Raw genomic sequence first — 6,119 nt, forward strand, 5'->3', positions numbered from 1 at the left:
GTACAACCACAGGATAAACATTTGCTAAGCCTGAGTTGAAGCGTAAAAGATATCTTTGCCAAAGATATGCTATTTAAAAGTAGGTATTGCCTTAATTAAAAGATGATAACTTCAAATATGAAATGGATTATTTTCGCTGGCTAGTCACGTGTAATCTTACTATGAAGACAAAATCCTTAAGATGAAAATTTAAAATCTCAAATGTCTGACATAGAAAATAGCAATTTTAGAATAAAATGCTACTAGTAAATGTTAAGTGATATTCCCACCATAAGAAATAAGAGTTTTGCACCATTTTACTAAAATAATTGCTCAGCCCTCTGGCCGGTATATCTTTCTATTTATGATGACAGGTGTCATTCCCATTCATTTCTCAATACATGTACTTGGGGATGTTTTCTAAAAGTCGATACCATTTTATCATATCAACTGGCATTTGATTTTTGTAAACACAATCAACAAATGAAAGCTCTACACACACAAAAAAAAATTCTAACCCAATCGACAAAAAAGCATAAGAGTCTTGAACATCGTGAGAGTTGGCAGATTTTATGAGCAGTAGTTAAGGAAAGTCCATCTGTTACATTTGAAGAGTTACTCATGGTTTATGTGGGAGGCTCCAGCCCTGCTCCATCTACCTGCTGATATACTAATTGACATGCTAGATCCTTACTATAGTGAATGGTTTCTGTAAGTAAAGATCTAGGAAGGAAGTTCCAAATCGCAGAAGAGATGGCAAAATTATCTCTGATAAAATGTGGAACACTATCGCTAAGTGAAAAATCATAGATTTTACAAATTCAGACTGTGATTCTGACTTTATTGTAGGATAATATGCACCCACCTAAAATGAAGAAGGCTGATTACATGCCATGAAAACTTGGAACTCAAAAATGGCCTTTTTTGTTTAATACTGAGGTGGGAGGAGAGAATAATATTTACTGAGATAAATCCGCACGTGAACAAATATGTGTATAGTGGCCAGTTTACTATATATTTATGTTTCAGGGCTAAAATTGTGTATGTATAGTACATGAATCAGAGCATTAAAAATATAATGCCTTACATAAAGAGTTAGAATGCTTTACTATGGAAATTAAATGAAAAGGTGCTTTGGGAAAAAGTCCCAATGTTTTCATATTAAAAATATCTGTTGAAAGTTAACAAGGAGAAACAGATTTTAAGCTCTAAAAGCTCTTGGCTTCAGTAGCTTTAGCCGCCAAAGGAATATAAAACCTGAGGTAAGGGAAAGCATAGACTCAATTTTTAATGCTCAAACAATCTTAGTATGGTTCTCTGTTGCAGTTTGATAACAGAAATCCATCCTTTTACTTTTGCTTTATGCAGACACCCTAACAAAGAATTCCCTTGGAGTTCTATTAATCCCCTTTTGTGGGGCATTCTTTTCGTACATTGGGGCTTGTTTAGGAAGCAGTTTACTTTTTCCTTTTGTAACCAGGTAAACTTCCCCTTAGTGCTTATAAATCATAGCTACTTCTTGTGAGTCTGTTAGCAGTGACAACCCATCCAAAAAAAAAAAAAAAAAAAAAAAAAAAAAAGAAGCTGAAGACTGAGTATAACAGACTGAAACAGTAGAAAAAACAAATCAAGAAACCATGAACCTCCTGAGACACAACCTCTTTGTCTGAACTATGACTTTTAATTTATTTTATATTTTATTCAGATTATAAACTCACAGAGTAGAAACAGTAATATTTAAATAATACATTTCCAAAGAAAATTGGAAATACTTACAAATTGGCTTGTGTGTTGTTAGGTTCCACAATATAAACAATTTTATAAATCATTTCAATTTTGTTACTAAGAAACTTTGGCTCCACACAGTAGATTTCAGTGTCTTCATTAGTCATATTAATTTTTATTAATTCTTTTATCTAAGTTATACAAGCACATGCATGAAAATTCAAATAGCACAGAAGGGCTGGTTATGAAAAAAATGTTCCTGAATATACCTATTCCCACCTATTCCTATCCAGGCCTGTTCCCAGGGGCAGTAGCTCTAACTGATTTCCTCCAGTACCCATACAGTTTAGTTATGTTCTTATCAACTCCAGACGTTATCCATTTCCTGTAATAATGCATCAGATTTGGCTCATTTTCTAATCCCCCCATTTTATCTCCTCTGCTTAATGTTACTATTTTATTTCCTCAGTTGCCGACCTGTATAACCTTGATACCTTGTTTCATTACCTACAGCCAGTATTTCTTGACTCCTTAGTTCATCAAGTGAGAAAATTAGGGCCCCTACCTATTTATTTCCTTTTTCGTCCCTCCTTCTACCTCCCACTTCTGTCACTCCAGTTTTATTTTTAAATTAGCAAGTTTGAAAACATTTGCTGTCTGTTCTGTAATCACATTTAATGTTTCTGTATTTTTCTTCAAGTTGATGGCTGGTAATTGACATTTATATTATTACGACCATGGAGTATTCCTCATTGGAGAGCCAAGCTGTGTGCTAGGATTTGTTTTCTTTCTCTAGGGTTTGATAACTCTGTTTCACTCAAAGACAATTGTTCAAATGGGTTTTTCTTTCCTTCTGCCAATCATTTCACATTAGCATTTGCCCCATATTCAGATGCCTACTTTTACAGTCTCTACTGCCCTGGAACCCTGTGCTGGTTTTCCTGCTGATTTCTTTTTTTTTTCCCACCAAAACTTAATGCTCTCAGCTTCTTGCACTTTCTGGGTCCTGCTTAAAATTTTTTCCATTTTTCTTGAAACTCATTGATTTCCTCTCAGAATTTGGATTCACTGTGGTTTTATATTTCAAGCAGTTTTATTTTATAATGTTTGAATTTTCATAATTGAGTTTTCTTCTATTATTTTGTACCTTTTTTATATCCCCAAGTTGTTCCAAGTTGTCAGTTTTACCATATGATCTCCTTGGTCCCCTTTTGGCAGATCTTCCTCCCAGAGTCTGCTGCTTTCCTCTTGTCCAGACTGGTCACTGCCAGCTGTCATCTTGGTTCTTTCCTTCACTGCTATTCTGGTTTGCCTCTTGTTTCCGGAATCCTATGTTGGCTTCTCATATTTCACTTACTTGTTTTGCTGGGTGCTTTTTCAAGTAACTTCCAAAGAAGAAGTGTTAGAGTCTTGTGTGTCCCAAAATATCTTTAGTCAAAGCGAGAAATGAATCGATGATTTGGCAACTAAAGATATTTAAAGGTCAGCAACATCTTTCTTCACAACTTGCAGGGGATTGGTGAAACCCTGTCTCTACTAAAAATACAAAAATCAGCCTGACATGATGGTGCACACCTGTACTCCCAGCTACTCGGGAGGCTGAGGCAGGAGAATTGCTTGAACCCAGAAGGCGGAGGTTACGGTGAGCTGAGATCACACCATTACACCCCAGTCTGGGCAACAGAGGAAGACTCCATCTTGGGGGAAAAATAAAATAAAAAAAGAAAAGGTATGTCAGCACAGATTTTTCAAAATGGAAAAGAGAAAGAAAAGCAAACTTCTTAATCACATTCACATGAATCTCTACTTCTCAGGTAGATTATAGTATAATTAGAATATAGTTGGATACATTGTTGCATGATGATGATTTAGGATTATTTGAGATTTGGAGATGACTTCCCAGGTCTCTTAAAAATGTAGATATTGGTAGAAATATTTATATTATTTTAATATAATTAATAAATATGTAATAATAAATATGTATCAAGTATCTAATATGGGTAGAACATTATAGTTCATGCTGTGCTAAATACAAAGATGAGCAAGGTGTGCTTTTTGTCATTGATTTAAAGAAAAGTACAAAAATAGTTATAATGGAAAGCAATGTATAGGCATCATAAGAGACATATGATATGCCAAGAAAATTCAGGAGGAGAGGTAAGCAAGGATCAGTGAGGGTCGGGAGAGGGAATGGAAGAAGATTTATGAAAGACTTCCTGGGGAAGATGCTATAAGAAATGAGTTTTGTTAGATGTACAGGAATTTAACAGATGGGAATGTCTGAGGGAAGAGTATGAGTAAAAGAGCTAGTAAACCACAAATGTAGTTAGGAAAGAAAAGAATATCCAGGTTTGTTTATCACTTGGCAAATGTACAACATAAAAAAACCAGGGCACTGCACAGAGTAGGCAATCGTTTATTTAATAAGAAGTTATTGAATTATTACTAAGGTATGGGGGGATCCAATAGTGAACCAAGATGACATAGTCACTGCTCTTATTGAGCTCACCATATGTAAAGTGACCAAATAAGGGAGTAAGCACAAAATGAGTGCACATTATGCTAGTGCCATGAAGGACTAGTGCTGGTCTCATGGAGTTCTGTGGAGTACATGTGCTAACATATGGAAAACACCTAGAACCTTGCCATTATTATTTTTGTGATATTTTTTGTTATATTATTAAGAAGTAAATAAACAGTGTGTTACAAAGAATAACAAGGACCACCAACTTTAGATACAGAGGTTAGGAATGGTCTTTCTGCTAACATAGTATTTATGAACTTGAAATCTGAGAAGATGCTGAGCCATGCATATAAATGGGGGAAAGAGTGACTGAATTGAAGGAATGGAGGATCAAATGCAAGAAGGCAGAACATTTGGGGAGAGGGATACAGGAGGTGAGTATTGATCCTGTTGGCTGCAGCAATTAGGTAGGGGAGATATTTATGAGATACAGTTTTAGAGGCAGGGAAAAGTATAGTATGTACATCTTTGTAGGCCATGATAATATTTAATAAATATTTATTGAATGGTTGAAGAAATGAAGGAATAAAGATCTATTGAACTGTGCCATAGTTAACAAGTCAGGAGAAGCATATTATGGCCACGTGTAAGACCCTGAATGCTGGTCTGGAATGAATATCCTCAGTTTAATAAACAATGAAAATGTGTTGTTTATATTCCGAACAGGGAAGTGGAATGGCTGTGCTGTCTACATAATTTGAAGAGCTCAGTACAAAATAAAAGTGGTGACCCTTGTTCATTAATTAAAAATTATAAGCAAGAGACAGAACATTGAACAAAGCACGGACTCTTACTAGCGTTGAGGCTTATGTAACTGCATAGGTCGTATACCCATGAAGTTGGCTCTGGACATAGCCAATAATCTTTTAGAAGGTTAGTCTTTCAAGACACAATATGTATACAGGCAGACTACCTAACAAATAATTAAAATACTCTTTGTGTGAAGTAACAGGGAGCAGCTCAGTGGTAGCAGTGAAAATCATAAGAAAGGCACCAATGGAAAAGCTGCGGCAGAAAATAGACTTTAGAAATGATGATATTGGTTGGGTAGGTGGAGTAGGATTAAGCAAGGAAAATGCAAAGGTAATTTAGGTATTGAAGCTGAGTGTCCATGGAGAAGAGAAACTACTACTTGTTAAATTGTTTACTATATGCCAGAATCTTGAAGGAGTTTAGTAAATGGCACCCCAAAATATGTCACTTTGGTATACGGATTACTTTGAGCTGAAAGCACTGAAAACATAGCAAATGCAGGGAGAGCCTTTGTCTGAATTCCACTTACCTACCTAAAGCCACATACTCCAAAAAGAATTCACTTGTCATCCATTGGGATCCATAAGAATTTTATCAGCCAGGAAAGTTGAACCCTTATCACAGGATAGATAGAAAGACAAGAAGTCAGCACCACACCCTGGCAAATTTTGTCATAAACAATCATCTATTCTTAGGGCCCATTTATTTTTCCCCAAACCATTTACTCTCCTTTAAGATACCTAAATCCCTCCTCCTCTTCCCCCACTATGAAAAGGGCATATAAGCTCCTAAATATCACTGTGTTTGGGGGTATTTACTTTTCTGTGATGACCTCCATGCACATAATAACTTTCTATATCCTTTCTCCTATTAATCTGCCTGTTGTCAGTTTATTTCATAGACTTTCTGAGGGTAGATTGAATGTCTTCTCTAGCCAACAATCTCTTAGGTATTTTATGAAAATGTAATGCTCAAAACAACATACTTGTGTCAATTATAATTATTGTAATTTTAAAGATAAAGAAACTGTGGTTTAAAGAATCCAAGATGGTTATCTAAGGTCATAAATTTAACAGGTGGTGCTGCTATAAGGATTTCAACTGTAAGTCTGCTTCTGAAAGCCTATGCTCTTTGCACT

The sequence above is a fragment of the Rhinopithecus bieti genome, unplaced genomic scaffold, assembly GCF_001698545.2.
Source record: "Rhinopithecus bieti isolate Rb0 unplaced genomic scaffold, ASM169854v2 scaffold_60980, whole genome shotgun sequence".
In the NCBI taxonomy this organism is placed as follows: Eukaryota; Metazoa; Chordata; class Mammalia; order Primates; family Cercopithecidae; genus Rhinopithecus; species Rhinopithecus bieti.